At 35.7% G+C, this 20,389-nt stretch overlaps 2 long non-coding RNA genes across 2 annotated transcripts; one reads left to right on the top strand and one right to left on the bottom strand.

Moving 5' to 3' along the window:
- Positions 1-539: 539 nt before the first annotated feature.
- LOC147076378 (uncharacterized) lies at positions 540-11,260 on the bottom strand. Its single transcript, XR_015069289.1, has 4 exons — positions 11,027-11,260; positions 8,125-8,277; positions 5,912-6,064; positions 540-2,928 (listed from the first exon to the last, which is right to left on the bottom strand). It is a non-coding gene; the product is annotated as an uncharacterized LOC147076378 (long non-coding RNA).
- Positions 11,261-13,478: 2,218 nt separating this feature from the next.
- On the top strand, positions 13,479-20,170 carry LOC147076377 (uncharacterized). Its single transcript, XR_015069292.1, has 3 exons — positions 13,479-13,713; positions 16,920-17,063; positions 18,283-20,170. It is a non-coding gene; the product is annotated as an uncharacterized LOC147076377 (long non-coding RNA).
- Positions 20,171-20,389: the final 219 nt, after the last annotated feature.

Here is a 20,389-nt window from a genome sequence, read left to right as displayed (position 1 = left end):
TGCATATTTTATATGCTCTATAGCATGGTTTCCCAAACTATGGGTCGCGAGCGAATATTGAGTGGGCACTCGCCACTGTATACATGAATTAAAAAAATAGGAAGTGATAAATTTGATATTTCATTCAGCTATTTATAATTCCTAAAAATTGAAATAAACTTAAGTTACGGAAAATATTGTGATGTTATGTCAACAAAAGCAATTGAAGAACTCATTGATTTATCAGAAGATACGTCACTGAAAAATAGTTTCAATCGTAAACAGTTAACGAAATTCTGGCTCTCAGTTGCTGATAATTATTCTTGCCTGTTCGATGAAGCTATGAAAGTCCTCCTCCTCTTTACTACCTTATATCTATGTGAGGTCGGATTTTCGGCTATGGTTAACATTAAAACTAAATACCGAAATAAATTGGATATATCAAACTCACTGCGATTAAAAGTAACTAAAGTTGAAGTTGATGCTAAAACTGTAATGAAGAAAAATAAGAAACAATAATACATCCATCCCATTGAAATAACTTTGTAAAAAAACCTTGCGTAATATTTTTTTTTATTTAAGTTGTGTTTCTTATTTCAACAGTCTTTCATTCATATTGGTAACACTTACAAAAAAATTTTTTTTTATTTCAATTAGAACAAATAAGACAGCATTAAGTAGTTCCACGACTCGCCACTAGGGAATCTGAGCATTACCAATATTTATGCCCTCTTTTCTCTAAGACAGCTAAGAGGTGGGTCCCAAGATTGGAAATTTTTGTTAGATGGGTCGGAGCCCAGTCAACTTTGGGAACCACTGCTCTGTAGACTATATGCGTATTGATTCGAAATTTAATTTTCATACTATAATAATGGTGATTCTAATACATATTATATACCGATTAAATGAAGAGATTCAAATCAACATCGTCTTCTTTTACCATATCACGTCCCAACATTGGGGTATAGGGCAAGCAGAAGTTGGCGCCACTTCCCTCGGTCCATCGCCAACTCTTGCGCCTCCCGCCATGTCAGACCTGTAACACGTAGGTCGCTCTTGTAGCACCACAGGGTGAGGGAGGGCCGGCCACGGCGACGGAATCCTTGAGGCTGTGCCACAAGGGTACGAAGTGCCGCACTCTTTGGCGGCATCCGGAATACATGTCCCAGACACGTAAAGAGTTTCTTCGTGATAACTTCAATCACCGAAGGCTGTTGTGTCTGCTCACGAACTCGAGTGTTTGTTACGCGGTCGTTCCAATGTACCCCTAAGATTCGGCGGAGACATCTATTCTCAAAGCTCAAAGCCGAGACTCTTGACGCTTAGTAAGATGCCATGTCTCACAGCCATACAGGAGCACAGGTAGCACGCACGCGTTAAACAAACGATATTTGGTCCTCACAGAATACAGCCTTGACCTCCATGCAACTCCAAGTTGGTTGAACGCAGATCCCGCCACACCCATGCGGATTCCAAGCTCACTAGAAATACCACCATCATTGGCAACCGTGGCACCCAAGTATTTGAACCTGGACACCAGCTCGACGGGCAGACCGGAAACCCGCAGAGTGTCGGCGTCGATGCATGCAGTACTGCACTTAATTTCAGAACATATTTTCATCGTAATTAAATAGTTTGGTACTTATGCCAACTTGTGTGAATTTTTGTGTGATTTCACATAGATAGTTGAAGAAGACTTTCATTTGTCAAATTTGTATGTTTTTTTTTACAAGAATCCGACATTTTGTGTGATTTAAGTGAATCGGACCGTGCAGTTGAGTAATTGCATGGATAACAATTAAATGGCTTTTCACCAGAATGAGTCATTTGATGTTTTTTTAAAATATCAGATCGTCTACATGAAAAATTACACTGGATACATTTCCAAGGCTTTTTACCAGAATGAGTCATTTTGTGTGACTTAAGTTTATCAGATCGCGCACACGAGTAATCACATTGATTACATTTAAATGGCTTTTCACCAGAATGAACCATTTTGTGTATTTTTAGCCGAGTAGATCGGACACATGAATAATCACATTGATTACATTTAAATGGCTTTTCACCAGAGTGAACCATTTTGTGTACTCTCAGATGATCAGATGTTATACACGAATAATCACATTGGTCGCATTTAAATGGCTTTTCACCAGAATGAGTCATTTGATGTGATTTCAAGTAACTTGACTGTATACATGAGTAATCGCACTTATCACATTTATATGGCTTTTCTCCAGAATGCGTCATTTTGTGTTTTTTCATATTACCATAGACTATACATGAGTAATTACACTGGTCACATTTCATAGGCTTTTCACCAGAATGAGTCATTTTGTGTTGTTTCATCGATTTGGATAGTATACATGAGTAATCACACTGATCACATTTAAATGGTTTTTCACCAGAATGTGTCATTATGTGTGATTTCAAGGCATAAGCATGTGCACAAGAGTATCTGCATTTATCACATTTAAATTTATTTCTTCCAGAATGAGACATTTTGTGTATTTTCAAGCCATTATATTTGAAACACGAATAATCACATTGCTCACATTTAAACGGTTTTATACCAGAATGCACACTTCCTACACCCTTATCATTCTTGTTTGTTATTGCCGTTTTATGAACTGTTTTGTGAAGCTTCAATAAATATAACGATGCAAAAAAATCAAAACAAAAACTGCATACAAAATTTTTGTTATGAAATGATTTTTTCTCTATCTTTATTACAGCTAATAACAACTCTGGATCTATGGCAGTAGGTTGTATTTGATCACATCTAGGAGGTTGATTGACGGCGTCTGTATTATCAATGGTTTCATATGTCACGTATTCTTTCTTAATGTCTTTTTCGTCAATCTGTATTTCATCGTATGGCTCTTGTAATTCTATTTCCTTTGGCAATGCGAAAATAGCGGTATCGGTCAATGTAGACGTTGAAGGAAACAACTAAAAAAATATACAGTATTACATCAAAGTAAAACATGTTATACACATCTGAAGAGATTGTTGATATGACAGGTCTCTAAAGCTTCAATTACATTGAGCTTCTTTACGAGCTGTTTGTTGGCGAATTTATAATCTGCCTGTAAAGTCGCCCAGTGTAATCATCGAACATGTTAGCTTGTTCGATGATTACACTGGGAGACTTTACAGGCAGATTATAAATTCGCCAACAAACAGCTCTTAAAGAAGCTCAATGTAATTGACGCTTAAGCTTGAAACTTAAATATTATATTAAACATACATAACTTGAAAACACCTCAGATATATTATACTAACTAGAAAAAATACCATTTTAATAAAATACGAAAGTCTACGGGGTTTGAACCCGTATAACCATTAGTGTTGCGCCAATCTGTGCATTAACCAATTATGCTACGAGCCTCCTATCTAATGACGACAATTCGAACTAGTAAGTTATACATAAAATGCTTATGCTATCGATTTTTCTGTATTAAATCAAGGAATATTAATTAACTTAATTAGGTTAATGCACGGATTGGCGCGACACCAATAGTTCTACGGGTTCAAATCCCGTCAAGTTTTGTATTTTTTTCAAATATATTTTTTTCTCTAGTGAGTATTATACATCTGAGGTGTTTTCAAGTTATGTATGTTCAATATGGAATGGAATGTTACATTCTCAAAATCTTGTGAATTCATTTTTTGAATATAAGAGATAGTTTATTAAATAATTATATAAATTCAGATCTTTGTTTATCGTTCACCACCAGATTTGCTTATCTCTAATGTACGCACGGGGCTTAAATATGGCAGGAATGCGAAACACGACTACAGATAATTACCTAACCTTGTAAGGATTTCTAATAAGCTTTAGTCTAGAATTCATAATTATCAGAATCGCTTACTTCAAGTTATACATCGTCTGTGTTCTGGCAGAACACACTAGCTGGAGAATTCTAGTTTTGAGTAATTTGACTTTGAAGTTGTTAAAATGTTTGAAATGGTCAATCATGTCTATCTCTGTTCTCGCAGAACACACTAACTGGAGAATACTAGTTTTGAGTAATTTGACTTTGAAGTTGTTAAAATGTTTGAAATGGTCTATCATGTGAGTTTATTAAGTAATCGTAAAAAGGATGACTTTAAAATAAAGACTGTTTATTTATTAAGAAGGTTTTCAGACAGTAAAGTTTGAAATAAGGAACATTTTGGTATAACGAACTCAATATATTATGTCATTTTATCGAATTACTGTCTTCTGCAAGAACAGTGACGACATATTCGTTGAAAACCTCTATATCTTTGAGCAGTAGATTACTATATAACCCTACCTATGCATCGAATCGATACACAAGGCTGCTATCTTCGGCTATCGAGGGTAGTGTATCATAATATTTATGTATTGAGGCGGTTGATTGTTACAATAAATTAACCGTCTGAAACGTCAAAAAGTGCAACATTTTAACAACATCTCTCTTGTCTGCGTTTACCTACTTTTAGTAAAGTAGATACTTCTTATTGTAATAATTATAATACGCAAGGCCTGAATAAAAGCTGAACATAAGTGCGAGTTAGAGAGCATTCGGCACGCTTTTCTCTCCGCAATATGCATTAGAGTAAGATAGAATTTCTACGGCTGAATTAAATATTTTTTGCAAACGTCGCCGGTAAATATTGATTTGAATGACAACATTTATTTAAAAACTACGAGTACGTGTTGCTGAAATTTATTTTTTTTGTATTCAATATAAAGTGAGTAGTAATAATTTTCATGGTTTGGTTAATAATAATAAAATTGAGATTCTACTATGCGTTTTACGCAAGAAACACGGCTTCATTTTGCTGAAAAATAGCCACTCTCTTTATATTATTACTCTGAGATAATACCTCAATACATAAATATGATAAATTACCCTCGATAGCAGCCTTTTTTATGGAATAGATGCGCTGAGATACCATACCTATATTAAGTTTTCTGTTACCAATTTACGCTTTATCAAGTGAAGTTTACTCCTTATTATTTATATAAATTTGTTTTTTGAAGAAATTATATTTTATTAGATAATAATGTATCTCTTTATAAAATATATTATTTAAATAGTTTGTAGGTACCTACTATGAAACCATTTAAATAAAACGTGTAAGTATTTCACTCATTTTATTATTATTATGCTTTATAGTTTCTTGATAAAGTTTTAATTGTTAGTGGTGACAAACATGGCCCCCACAAGGGGGGGGCTGACAGGACTGTAGCTTGGGGGCCCGGGCTCAGGAGGGGCCCGGCGAGGCCATTCGACCAGATAAGTGAGATAAAAACGCAGCACAAATTTGCTTTAACAGTAAAAAAAGCCGCCTGTGGCGCTATTTTCCTTCGGTAGTATTATTACTTAAAATTATACAGTTATACGATATAAATTTCAATTGTGTATCGACACTCGACAACTCCTTAATTCAAATGGATGTATTAAAATATAGAAGAAAAAACACTAAATATACACATTAATTTTACCGCGTACACCATTTGGAAAACGCTACTGTAGAGCATCACAATGCCTTTATCCTTAAAGATAGGTAGGGGGCCCGGTTCAGGATGTGGGAGCCATGATGACAATGCAATGCAAGATGACCATATTATTAATCATCTTCAAACCTTGTCCTATCCTTATAAGATCATTTGGCCCTGCACAGTGGAGAAAAGATTTTGTTTTTACGAAAAATTGATGACAGCCATTTGAATGTACCACAAATATGTACCTGTCAGACCCACGAATCGAACCTGGGAAACCACGACATTATAGGCCGACGCTTGAGCCGAGCGGCCATCGTATTGCCATCGTACGGCCAACTGTATACTATCGATCACTCTCTTATTATCTTCACAGTAAACGCTGTGTACATTGAAAACCTTAGACTATGACAGTAAGTTCATGCATTGTTGAAGTTTTACAGAGAATTGTATACATACTTGATTCAATGGTTTGCATTTCAAATAACAGCAACTGCTTTGAGGATCCTCATGAACGGGTTGGTTTATTGTGCCTTCAACATTATCTGGGATTAAATCAACTCCCTTCAAATTAGTATTCGATTTTGTAGTGGACAATTCGCTTGAAGGGTTCTGAAAAATCAGAAATTTTTAACTAAGTATACTATATGATAAAACCAATCGAATTTATTGTAGCCAGGGTGTACCCTTATATTAGCAATGGCACTCAGTTCGAACAGGTGAAAAGTTACATCTATCTGGGACAACAAGTGTCTATAGATAGATGTATATTTGATGAAATTGTTCGCAGAGTAAAGCTAAGCTGGAGTGCTTTTGGCCGCCTGAATAATGTCTTCAAAAATGACCTTCCACTGTGCCTAAAACGCAAAGTGTTCAACCAGTGTGTGCTTCCTGTGATCACATATGCGTGTCAAACATGGACCCTAAGTAAAAAAGAGATCCAGAAACTTAGAGTAGCACAACGTGGTATGGAGAGGTGCATTCTGGGCATAACGCGAAAGGACAAGAAGAGAAATGAGTGGATAAGGAAGCAGACAAGGGTTTGCGATGTAATAGAGTTTATTAAAAGCTTTAAATGGAGATGGGCTGGACACATAGCTCGAAGAAGAGATAATCGTTGGACAAATTTAGTCATCCAGTGGTATCCAAAAAGTACAAAACGTCCGCAAGGTAGACCTAGAGGCCGCTGGATCGATGAAATGATAAAGTTCTACGAAAGTACGTGGCAACGCAATGCACAGGGCCGATAGAAGTGGAAGCAGCTTGAAGAGGCCTTCATCCAACAGTGAATAGATTCAGGCTGATGATGTTGATGATGATGATAAGAGGGTGGGTCAATAAGTCCTTAGAAAAGCCGACAGGTGGCGCGACTAGTACTGTAAGCGGTTTGTTTTCATGCAGCGACACTACCGATTCAGTATGCTGCGAAGTTTCAATCAGATTGGTCGGGTTGTTGTGTGTTTCTCGTACATTTAAAAAAAAAATTTGCTTGTGGAAAATGGAAAAATGGAAAATGGAGAAAATTGAGTTTAGAGCTGTTATTAAACATTTTGATATAAAAGGGTTAACAGCAAAGGAAGTAAAAAATGAGTTGGATTTAGTTCACGGCATATCTGCTCCTTCACTTGCAACTATTTATAACTGGTTAAATGAATTTAAACGTGGTCGTACATCAACAAAGGATGAACCACGCTCAGGACGTCCTGTAGAGGTGACTACACCAGAAATGATCAATAAAATCCACGATATGGTGTTAAGTGACCGAAGATTAAAGTTGAGTGAGATAATTGAGGTTACAGGGATCTCAAAAGGTAGCGTCATTTCTATTTTACATGACAAATTGGGCATGAAAAATATTTCTGCAAGATGGGTGCCGCGTTTGCTCACAGTCGACAATAAACGCAATAGGGTGGTGGCCTCTAAAGCCCTGTTGTCGCTCATGCAACGCAATCCGGATGAATTTTTTCGTCGCTTTGTGACTGTAGATGAAACATGGATACACCACTATACTCCCGAGACGAAAGAACAGTCAAAGCAGTGGATTGCGAAGACAAACCATGTCCAAAGAAGGCGAAAACCGTAAAATCAGCTGGTAAGGTTATGACTACTGTATTTTGGGATGCACGTGAAATTATTTTCGTTGACTATTTGGAAAAAGGAAAAACAATAACAGGGGATTATTATGCATCTTTATTGGACCAGCTAAAAAACGAAATTGAAGAAAAACGGCCTCATTTAAACAGGAAAAAAATCCTCTTTCATCAGGACAATGCCCGTGTTCACACATGTTTACGATCAATGGCTAAAATTGAAGAATTGAAGTTCGAATTGGTCGACCACCCACCGTATTCGCCAGATTTAGCCCCCAGTGACTTTTTCCTTTTCCCAAACTTAAAAAAATGGCTAAGTGGACAACGTTTTTTTTCAAATGAAGAAGTCATCGATCGGACAAATGCTTATTTTGAGGACCTTCCGAAAACTTATTTTTCTGACGGTTTAAAAAAAATTGAGAAACGTCTAACCAAGTGTATTGAGCTCCAAGGAGATTATGTTGAGAAATAAAAAAAAAATACAAAAATAAAAACTGTTTTAATGTTTTTTTTCTAAGGAATTATTGACCCACCCTCGTAGCTTGTGCTTGTGCTATTACAAAATACTATGAGAGTAAGTACCTCTGGGATGGACCTGCCACGTGGATACAAACATCCAGGTGCTGGACCTCCATCATAGAGTGTGTGATTTGCGCCTTCAGACAATTCGCGTTTTACCTCAACTAGTTGAAGGCCTGCCTCAGGTTTAATATCAGCGAGCTCAGTTGCAGGGTGCTGAAAGAAACATAAATGTATGTGAGCCCATAACATTGTTCTCGTATTATACAACCATCAAAAATATAACCACATGTAAACATTCTCATAGGTACGTCTTCACCCCTATCTCTCATACATACAAATTTTACCTAGCAGAAAGAATGGAATGCCTCCATCAAAGGCAGGCACATATAATATTTTTGCAAAAAACTAAATATTTAAAACCCTTTACCTATCTGCATGACCCCCACAAAGGGGGGGCTGATAGGGCTCTAGCCTAGGGGCCTGGGCTCATGGGGGCCCAGCGTGGCGAGTCGACCAAATAAGTGAGATAAACAAGTCGCCTGCGGCGCTATTTTCCTTTGATGATGATTGTATTTTAAAATATCTGATTGTGCGATGTAATTTTGAATTGTGTCATTACTTGATAATTACCTCCATAGTTGGAGTATCCGTAAGTATTAAAATACCATTTATATTAATACGCCTTTAACCTTGGCGATAGGTAGGGGAGACTGACAAAGATCCTAGCCTTAGGGCCTGCTTCAGGAGTGGGGGTCATGCCTATCCGACTGTTAATAGTACACACCAGTAGCGAAGGGCGGAGGTAGGCTGTTAAGATCCGCCATAAATAGTGCACATTACACTTTGTTAGTCGTAAGTATTTGTTTTTATTGAACAAAGACAACAATTTAAAGATGATATTGGTTAGTTTTTAAAAGTCAATTAAACCCTGCTTAAACTAAACATTAATAAATTTGGTATACTTGGTCGATACGAGAAAATTGTGCACACTTTTTCATTAATACTTATTTTTGTTTTCGTTGGATTAAGAATACATACTATACATATTGTTTGGTAGTTATTTTTTTTAATTCATTAAGCCCTGCCTAAACCAGACTAAAATACAAAAAACTATTATTCTATATACAAAATATTCAAAGTTATGTATGATTTAATTGCATAATTTTAGATCTTTTATAGATAGATGAGTATTTTTGACTAGTATCTATTATGGCTTGGTTTCGCAGGGTTTAATTGAATTTTAAAAACTAACTAACACCATTTATAAATTGTAGTCTTATTTCAATGAAAACAAATACGTATGCCTGAAAAAGTTTAATGTGCACTATTAATGGCACATCTTAACAGCCTACCTCCACACTTCGCCACTGGTACACATATCTTGTAATTACATACCACGCCAATTACCCGTAACGTAAAGGTGGTAAAGCAAAGTACAAAACGCCTAATATAAAGATAAACATCATTTTTTTTTATATTTCCTGCGATTTATCCTTTTAAACAATTTCTAAACTGACATTATTTTGAAGCTGAATTCAATACACGTCATGCACGCTTGACAGCTTAGAGGCAATTTACGGGCTATTACAGGTTTATTCCTGCAATGTTCAAATACTTAAGCCGCGTTGACACGATCCAAGTTGACTTGAACCGAGCGCGCTTGTACGAGACATCTTCATACTAATAACTCCAATCCAAGCTACTCGGACCGCGCCCTACTCTTCCGAGCTAGCTCGGATAGAAGTAATTAGTATGAAGATGTCTCGTACGAGTGCGCTCGGTCCAAGTGAACTTGGATCGTGTCAACGCGGCTTTACTGGAGATAAAATTACTAATATGGCTGTATCATTTTTGTTAAAATAACTACAGATACGGAAATTTCGCAGTCGATGGGCAGTATTTTTGTTTTTTTTAGTAGGTAAGTACGTCAATTTTCGTCTAATACCTGGTCAGACAATCATCGGCATGGACGTGTTCTACGTGAGTCGCTTTCTGTCAAATTTTCTATCATTCGTTTCAGATAATCAAACCTAATTGTGAATCATAATATATCTAGCTATTCAATTGTATAGAAAAAGGACATTTTTGGTGCTTTTGACTGGTCCTCCGCCATCTTTATCTGCCAGTCGCCATTTTGGAATTCAGCTATTTTTTTGTCATCGAATTATACCTAGTACGCGGTCCAAGAAATGATAGTATTTCGGCAAAAATTATAGGACGTGTTGAAAATGTAAGTTTTTTGTTTGTCACATAAACATAACAGAGAATTGGAGAAATACCGATGCCCTGCTTTATTTAAACACCTCTTACGACAAATGCTAATCAGCGAATTCAATTAATTCCATTTTTCAAAATTGTGGTATTTTTGACGTACTATACATTTATTTAAGGCGATACATCAGTGAAACGGCAAATAATTTTCAACAATAGGCTATAAATTTTGGACTCGCTCACTACTCGCTGGCATTCTGAGAGAGTAAATCGAGCTGGTCACACGTCAATTTGTTTCGTGATGGCGACGGGTGTATTAATTCTTTAATCGTGTAAAGATGACTAAAAACGTTACACATTTACTTTAAAAAGAAAACATGTCAATGAATATATTATTATTGTTAGTAATAGAACAATAAACAGAACATTAAATGGATGCATGTTGGATTTATATGACAAATTATATTTTGTTTGACATGCGTCATTTGCACCCGCGACCCGCACATCGCACATCGCCTAGCCACGATCTTTTTAGACCGTGCCTCAACTGAGGTATAGCCTTAATACTACTGACCAAAATGTACTATAATTATAGTTCTGTTGGCAACACTGCTCTCACTGACAGATGGCAGCGAGCGACGGCGGAGAGCCAGACAAAAGACCCAATTTATTGATGGACTTGATGACAAGTAAGTGCTAAAGTAATTTTTAGGACAATGAAATAATAAGATTTCAATTTATAAAAACTAACCTCAAAATTGTCGGGTTTCTCCTGCTTTACAGAAGTGTGACCGTTGCAGTTTGGTGGGATAGTTTTTACATCAGACAAAAGTTTGTCTTTAGTATCCGATTGGCCCTTGTCAGACTTTTCTTTTACATCCATGGTTGCGTACTTAATTAACAGGTAAAATATGCGGCAGGACAACGAAACGACCACGTGTTTTGAACAGTATTCTATTATCTATAGTATTGCCATATCGACAGTATTGGCATATTCAACAATAAATTAAATAGGTAGATGAAAAATTCCAAATATTATTTATTCACAGCTTTTTTTAGATTCATTTAAGGGGGGACATGCTTGTCGTAGGTCAAAATTGAGTTTTTATTGTATTTTCAAACCATGATCCTGGACACTCCTTAAACGTTGTAGATAATCTATTTATATAATTTTGAAGCCTTATTATCCTTTATAGTTATTTTAAGCATTTGATTACTGCATTAAGTATTTTTGTTACATAAAAGAGTACCTATTCTTTTAAACCTCTCGCTCTAATGTTTAAGAATATAGTCATATTTCGGTACATGAATGTGCAGTGGTGTTAAGATTTTCTACATTTATTAATTTTTAATCGCATTTATAAAACCATTAGTATAATTTATGACGAGATAATTTTAGTAAAATATATGGTTTGAAAATACAATAAAAACTCAATTTTGACCTACGACGAGCATGTGGGCCGTTAAGGTACAATTTATTTTCAATATCAGACTTCCAAATTTGATTTAGTACCTACTAATCATTTATTTCCCATTAATTACCTAGGTATATGTAGGTATAATTTTATATCTTCTTCTTGGTCGTGCACTCAAGGCTGAGGATCGTGACCACATTTAAATTTCGCCATCCTTTGAGCGACCTAAAATTATCTATTTGTGGTTCTTTTGGAGTACATACCTACTATATTATTTCAGTGGCGAAGGGTGGAGGTAGGCTGGTAAGATCCGCCATAAACCGTGCACACTAAAACCAAGACATATTCAATAATAGTCAAAAAATACTCGTCTGTCTATAAAATATTCAAAAATTATTATGCAATAAATAGGTAATTAAATCATAATTTTTTAGATATTTTTATATAAAATAAAAACAACCATAAATAATTATATCATCATCATCATCAGCCGGACTCAATCAACTGCTGGATGAAGGCCTCCCCAAGCTTTCTCCAACTCTCTCGGTCCTGTGTCGTTCGCTGCCACGTATTTCCGCCGAACTTTACCAGTTCGTCAATCTAGCGGCTTTTAGGGCGACCCTGTGGCCGTTTCGTACCCCTTGGGTACCATTGGATGACGGCATTAGTCCAGCGGCCGTCCTTTCGGCGAGCAATGTGCCCCGCCCATCTCCATTTCAGCTGTTTGGCAACGTCTATTACATCGCGTACTCTTGTCTGCTTCCTAACCCATTCGTTTCTCTTACGGTCCTTTCGCGTGATGTCCAAAATGCACCTCTCCATGCCTCGCTGTGTGACTCTTAGCCTTTTGACATCTCTCGTGTTGAGGGTCCACGTCTCGCAGCCATACGTGAGCACGGGTAGCACACATGGGTTGAACACCCTACGCTTAAGACATAATGGTACGTCACTCTTGAAGATACTATTCAGACGTCCGAAAGCACTCCATCCCAGCTTTGATCTTCGAGCAATTTCATCGTGCATGCTTCCGTCTATGGACACTTGCTGTCCGAGATAGATGTAGCTGCTGACGTGCTCGAGTTGGTTGCCAGAAATACAGATAATCGCAGGGTCCGAAAAACAGTTCCTCATCACTTTTGTCTTTGAGACATTTATCTTTAGACCGACCGTTTGACTGACATCCGCGTACCTTGGAGGTCTTTCGTGTCTTGTGAGAGTATAACAATATCATCTGCAAAGCGCAGGTGACTGAGGTGCTCTCCGTTAATTGGAACACCTTTTTCCCCTAAATCAAGTTTCCTAAATAAGTCCTCAAGAGTAGTGGTGAATAGTTTAAGTTAAGGTGTATGGAAATAAACCAACGGCGTTCCAATAAGCGGTCCTTTTTCTTGAGTGTGTAATTTAACAAAATAATTAAGATCTAGGTCATCTCAAGTTTTGCTTTTGTTTTGTTACGCCAAAGAAGTATAACTTCTAACGTGCGTACATAAGTACACACCGATTTTTTTTAGATACCTACCTACCACAGAGTTAATCGAATGTTCTCATATTTTCACAGTATTGCGTTAACAACGTTGCGTTTACATTTTAGGTAGGTACTTACTTATAAGTTTATTGACAATAAAATATGATACATTATGATGAAAATAATGTTTTCTTTAACACGTGTTTCTTCCATATTTTTCCAGACCCAAGAAATTATTAATTAAACTCTCCTACGGCTTCATCCACAACGAAACCAACTTCCCATTATGTTTGTGTTCCCTTGTTGAATATGAATTACTGTCTATGGTCACAACTGTCAAACTTCAATGTCTGCCACTATAATATTCTGTGTCACATTTACGCATGTCGCATACCTAGTATTTGTAAAATGGACTTGAAATGCGAACCAGATGACAATATCGAATCTGATAGAGAAAGAGAGCATTGGTTTGATGTGCCGATTATCAAGCCATCCATTCCAGACGTACAAACTGATATAAAACAAGAGAACGACGATGGTGTTTCTTGCACTTTTAAGGTTAGTTTTTGAAAACTTGCTTCTTGTCTGTTTTAAGTAATTTTTAGACGATTTTGAAGATCATAGATGCAATTCCGGTCTTAGGACTATTGGCTGTTCAGGTCGCAAGAAACCAAATGAGGGTACTATTTTGCAAACACGGCTCTTGTTGAAAAGTTAACCTAGAATGACATTTCGTAAAGAAAAATACACGTTAAATATTTTTTTAGACAGCCTCAAACCCGCCTTTATTACATACAAAATATCAAATCAAAAAAAAGAAAAACTTTCAAATGTGGCTTATTCCACAACCATTTAGTTTCAAAGACTGTGTCATGTTACATTTCACGTGACATGTCTACATTTCAAACGCAGACTTAAATAAATAATGTTAATTTAATTAACAATAAAGTTGGCACAACCTTGTTAAAAGTATGTGTCAACCTTGTTTCTAAAACAATGACGGTTAAAAATAGGCCAATGAGGTTTCTTCCCGCCTTTTTGAAAGCGTCATATCAACAAATAACTTATTTCCGCCCAGAAGATTTCACTCCAAGATTAGATTCAGTTCAGATCGGACGTGCTCGGTTAACATAATAGAAACAGTTTCAACGCAGAATGGCGCTTCTTCCCTTCGGACGGAAGGTAGAAGACAAGATGAGATTCCAGCCATCACACTTAAAGCTAAGTAATAATTACCATCTTACAACAAAAACTCTAATGTACTGTACCAAGTGAACGCTTCTCAAATTTGTATTAGAATTTTAATATGTTTCCGTATCATTTTTAAATTTCAATGTAAATTGTTTGTGTGTAATTAAATAACACTTTTCACGATTAGCTGTGTTCTTATTTTTATACTGTTATATTTAATTTGTAAATACACAACTTTTAAGGCGCCCAAAAATTATAATTTAATATTTCAACGAGTTTACAAATGACATTTTATTTGAGGTAGATAAATGATTTATAAAGCATTCTTTACACAGGGTTAAGTTGGCAGAAAGCCGAATCTTATACGCTGTGAGATTAATAGTACTAAATATTTCATGTTTTATTGATTGAATTAGTTGGCACTCCATGTTTAATAATTGTGCATTACAATTATTAAACTTCTTTTACTATTATCATTCGAACGATACAACTATTTACATTTTATACACCTTTCCATTTTTTTCTAATATGACAACTGCTTGTTACACGTTAGCCAATATTAGTCCAGCTTTTGTGTCATATGGCTAACATTTTAGTGATATATTATTGGTTGCATACTTGCCTTAAAACCTCAAATGGAAATGGGCTGGATAGCTCAAAAAAGGGACAATCGTTGGACAGGTCAAGTCATCCAGTGGTACACAAGAGGTAGAAACCGTCCGCAAGGTATACCTAAAGGCCACTGGATCAATGAAATGATCAAGTTCTGCGGAAGTACGTGGCAACGTAACTCACAGGACTGAGAGAAATGTAATCAGCTTGACGAGAATTGGTCATTCCTATACCGGCTCACCGATCGCCGCATCCAAATATCTACACGTTTCTAAGGTTACGTGCGACTGTCTATAGGTAGATGTACGCGGTCATCATATGCAACACTGGATCGACGTTCTTGGAAGGTTTGATTTATGGCTGTGCGGCAGGCGGGCGAGTTTAGATGTGAGGCCGGCTTATAGATACTCGTGACAGTAGATGGGTTGCCAACTGTATAAGGTGTGGTAAATAATACTCGGCCCCATAGGTACTTAAACACTATTTTTATAACGACGCCCCTCTGGATCCATCCCGCACCCCTGCTCATATCTCCTTTTGTCTCTTAGAGCCTCTTTGGGGTTCGTAGATTTCGTTAAAAGATGACACGTTCGACGGTGTTGATAGGTACGCAAACCAAAAACAGTTTGCAGATAATTTGATGTAATAATTATGTCAGCCCATTGCCGACTCAAGTAGAAAGCCGACACATTCATAACGACTGGTTCTACCTTTGCGGCCCCTCCCGTTGTTATCTATGGATGACCTGTCATTGTTCATAGAGTTCTCATACTGACGCGTCTGTCGTGTTCACACAGGGAATGGATTGATTTGGATAGATGAGATACATGATAAATAATATACTTACTAGCATTAACACACCTTCTACAAATGTAATGCATAGATCAATGTTACATATTTTTTGGAAATCGATATTACCACTAATTTTTGTGTGAAGGACTAGACTGACTTTGACAGCTGATGAATAATAGGAATGTATATTATTTAAAAATAACACTGATAGTTAATATATTTGATTTGAGAATTTTTCATAATTTAATTTGAAACGAGAAAGGGCGAATCAATATGTGGGTGTACCATGAAATCTCACCATAGTATATAAGTTATGATAATCTATTTAAGTACCGAATAACTTATGCTACTTTGTAAATTAGTTGATAAGAAAGGCGTGTTATATAATTCATACAATCTGGTTTGACAGCACGTACAGGTCAGTCAATCGGACTTAGCTATTTGCCGGTCATCAATTGCGTAATAACACAATGCTTTCTTGATAAAATTTAATTATTTATAATACTCGCTCAGCAACATTGTATTTAGGAATGTCTTGATTAAGTATTTCATTATTGTAAAGGCAATCAGGAAATGCTGACGGATCATATTTGCGTGAACTCAGTGCAGTTCATGCAGTAAACAGTGACATGTAGCCTCAGGTCATCGCTCCTGAGTTATTGTGAATTTCCTATGTTACAAATTCATATAAAAGCTCGGGGCGTGAAAATCTGTTATCATACGTCGTAAATTCTTACTAACCTACAGTCGAATCAGTAAACTTTTCTCATAAACACGCCATCGTAATTAAAATTGTCAAATTAATATTCAATCATAAATATACTGTCTGTAATAATTTGTATCAAATATTGTTGAAGGGAATAAATTGGTAATTACTCAAACACGCATCCACTTTCGATTCATTGAAGTCCATCTATCTACCATATCCATCAACCTCCTCTTCCCCTCTCCAATAAATATGTCAAGCAATCTGGGATCTGATTTTGACAGCTCAACAGTGGACCACTCGTTGCTTGTGCAAAAAGATATTCTCAGGCTTTATTAATCTAAAAATAGCGCTGGTCAGCCAGAGTGTGTAGGTAATCAATTACCATGTGACATCGTAGTGGTATGCATTTTTTTTTACAAAACGTCATAAAAACAATACAAACATAATGTTGTGTTTTCAGATCCTCGATGTTGCCAATTTAAAGTCAGAATCTGATTTTAAACATGTCGTTATGAAGGACGAGATTATTAAAAACACAGTACGCCCATTAAATTGTAACACTCTACCAGAGTGCTCTAATTCTGAATGGAATACAGCAACACAGGTATATTACACTCTAGTATTATAAATACTGCTTACCTCATTAAAAAGTTGTTATGATCCTAACAGCTCCTTTAGCCGTATAAATACACTGTAAATTATAAATATTTTAATACACTATTATAAATATAATTCTCGATAGTTAAAAATGTAACATTCTTTATTTTAAACATACATGATTTTAAAATACCTCAGATATATTATAATATATACCTAGAGCCAATGACATTATTAATGGACAACGCACTCAGTACAGTAGCTAGCAAGTAAATTTACGCATAGCGGCATTCGCACATGTATAGGTAGACGTCACGCAATTTCCATTATGCGATATCACGCATCGGGAATTTATAGCAATATCACCTTTATTGTAATGGCGTTAGAACAGTGTTTCTAGTGTCAATGTTCATTAGAGCGAACCCGCTCGAACCGAACCATTCGGCAGACCGACAAAGAGCATCGGGAATTTATAGCAATATCACCTTTATTGTAATGGCGTTAGAACAGATTATGCCATTCGGCAGACCCGGCAAAAAAGTGAGTGTCATTTTTTTGTCTAGATGACGACACCCGATGGACTTCAACATGTTACCACTGGTTTCGAGTCAATTTGCTTTACCAAGCTACGGACGACTTATCTAATTACGACAAAATTAATTAATAGTTTATACATTATTATTAGTCAATTTTTGGGTACTTATCTGATTTATGTTTTCAAATTATATTAGATGTTCATAACAAACAATGTTACATTCTTAACTCTCGTGAATTATTCGTTGAATGAAAGAAATAGTTTTTTTAATTAATAGCAAGTGCAAGTACGTTATAATTTAAATTTGGAGTGATTGTCGGTTAGTAATTAGGGCACTTAAGTCATTGGACGCTGAAAACGCACCTAGCACGTATCGATCAGGCGGCCGATCGATGTAATTTTAATGGAATAATTAAAAAGTAATTATCTACTCAGCAGTCAATATGTTGATACCTTTATTTAAAACTCAAAAAGAATTATTAAAAATTAACGCAATTTGGAAAGCATTTCTTGTTAAAACTGCTGGTTAAATACGTCCGTAGCTTAATTTCTAGTGCGAATGGATTGGTTACAGACGCAAGTCCCGTCAGGCGTCGTTTTTTTCTATTTGTTAAGTATTGTCTTATTTTCCATATAATTTTTTGTCAAATATCCAATGTTAATAGTACTTTCTCCATTGGTTATTTTTTAGGTTTTCAGTGAAAGCAAAGTTTTTGAGAATGTTGCAAGTCGCCAGTCGTCAAAGATGATCACAAAAGTAGATTTACCCAGTGTTTGCTTACAAATAGACGAACAGGACATCAAGAAAGAATTCAAGGGGTATAAAAAAACGGTTATAGAATATATAGACGCTGTTAATCGCACTGATAAACATAAAAATAATATATCCAACGTCGTAGATCCTAAATTATTAATTGCTGTTATAAAACTAGATAAAATATCTTATTATAAAGAATATTTTGTGTGCAATATTTGTTTTGCTATTTTTGGATCGTTCGACTTACTCAAGCTTCACAAAGCATTACACAAAGATGAATTAAAAGAATTGACAGTAATGGATGTAAAAATATTGAAATGTGATAAACGCACCCACAAGAAATCACATAAACTAATTAATCCTGCAAAAAAGCGATTAAAATGTGATCAATGTGATTACTTATGCTTACAGTCAGCTCATCTAAAATTTCACAAAACGAGTCATTCCGATAAAAAGCCATTCAAATGTAAGGAATGTTATTACTCATGCACACGTTTTTCTGCAATGGAAAAACACAATATGTCTCATTCTGGTATAAAACAATATAAATGTGAAGAATGTAGCTACTCGTGTATAACATATGGTAATATGAAATCACATAAAATGACACATTCTGGTGTAAAGCCATTTCAATGTAACCAATGTAATTTCTCATGTATACAATCTGGCAGCATGAAAATACATAAAATGATTCATTCTGGAGAAAAGCCATTAAAATGTGATAAATGTAGTTACTCTTGTATACAATCAGGTTCTATGAAATCACACAAGATGACTCATTCTGGAGAAAAACGATATAAATGTAATGAATGTAATTACTCAAGTATACAATTCTCTCACATGAAATCACACAAAATGATTCATTCAGGCGAAAAGCCGTATAACTGCCGTGAATGTAATTACTCATGTATACGATCTTCAGACTTGAAATCGCATAAAATGGGTCATTCTGGTGAAAAGCCTGTTAAATGTAATGATTGTAATTATTCATGCATACGGTCGAATGATATGAAAAGACATAAAATGACTCATACTGGTGAAAAACCATTTAAATGTGAGGATTGCAATTTCTCATGCATACAATTCTCCTACATGAAATCACATAAAATTACGCATTCTGTTGAATCAGGATTAAATTGTGTTTGATGTAAAACAAAGAAAAAATAAATGACTAATGAATATATACGATCAGCGAGGGATGCAGATTCCATTCCTGCTGGTTATCTTACCTTTTTCAAATAAAGATTTTTTCTATTGGTTATAATATATTTTCTCAGAAGTGTTTTCAAATATGTATGTTAAGTAACGATTTGCTGATTGTATTTACTGGGACAGAATTTTTATTTTCTTATATTATTGTCTGTTAAAATAATGAATTAAGTCATGCACCATTCATTTTATTATCAGCATACAGACAATTCTTTCTGCAAGGGAAGTATTTTATTAGATCTGAATTTAAATATACTGAATTCGAACGATTAGTCGACGCTTAGAAGCAGTCATATTAATTTTCATGTTTATCTGATTGTTTCAATTGACAATCATATTAAGTAGGTAGGTACCCAACACTTTGGTTATTGAGCCACCCACTTACAGAGGTTGCATACCCAAGAGAATTTCCTTCTACCAACGCTTTTTGTGACCTCTACCTACCCCTGCTAAGTCACAATATATCATACCTAGTTTTGATGTATTAGTGTAGTATCACGGCTCAAGTCAGTCTATGGCAGGCCTGGGCACAGAGCATACGCACATTACACATACACATCTAAATTAACCATGTATGTACAATTAATTAAAATAAACCGATATTAAAACTATCTTCATGTGTTTCACTGATGACCTACAATATCAATTACACGGTAGCTATAAACTCTGTTGTCTAGGGGAAGGGAGGGAGACTTGATCCCCGTTTTATATTTGTTGTTATAATTTTTCTCCTACTGTGATTGTAGTAATTCTTTATAACATATTAATTGCAAAATTTATCTAGGTATTCGTTTATAATTCATAAAATTTACACAATAACGAGTTCTTGGTG

Source organism: Rhyacophila brunnea, unplaced genomic scaffold, assembly GCF_057557595.1.
Source record: "Rhyacophila brunnea isolate RB1 unplaced genomic scaffold, BYU_Rbru_1.0 scaffold_13, whole genome shotgun sequence".
In the NCBI taxonomy this organism is placed as follows: Eukaryota; Metazoa; Arthropoda; class Insecta; order Trichoptera; family Rhyacophilidae; genus Rhyacophila; species Rhyacophila brunnea.
The sequence above is the reverse complement of the archived record's forward strand: the minus strand, read 5'-3'. Positions and strand labels throughout refer to the sequence as shown.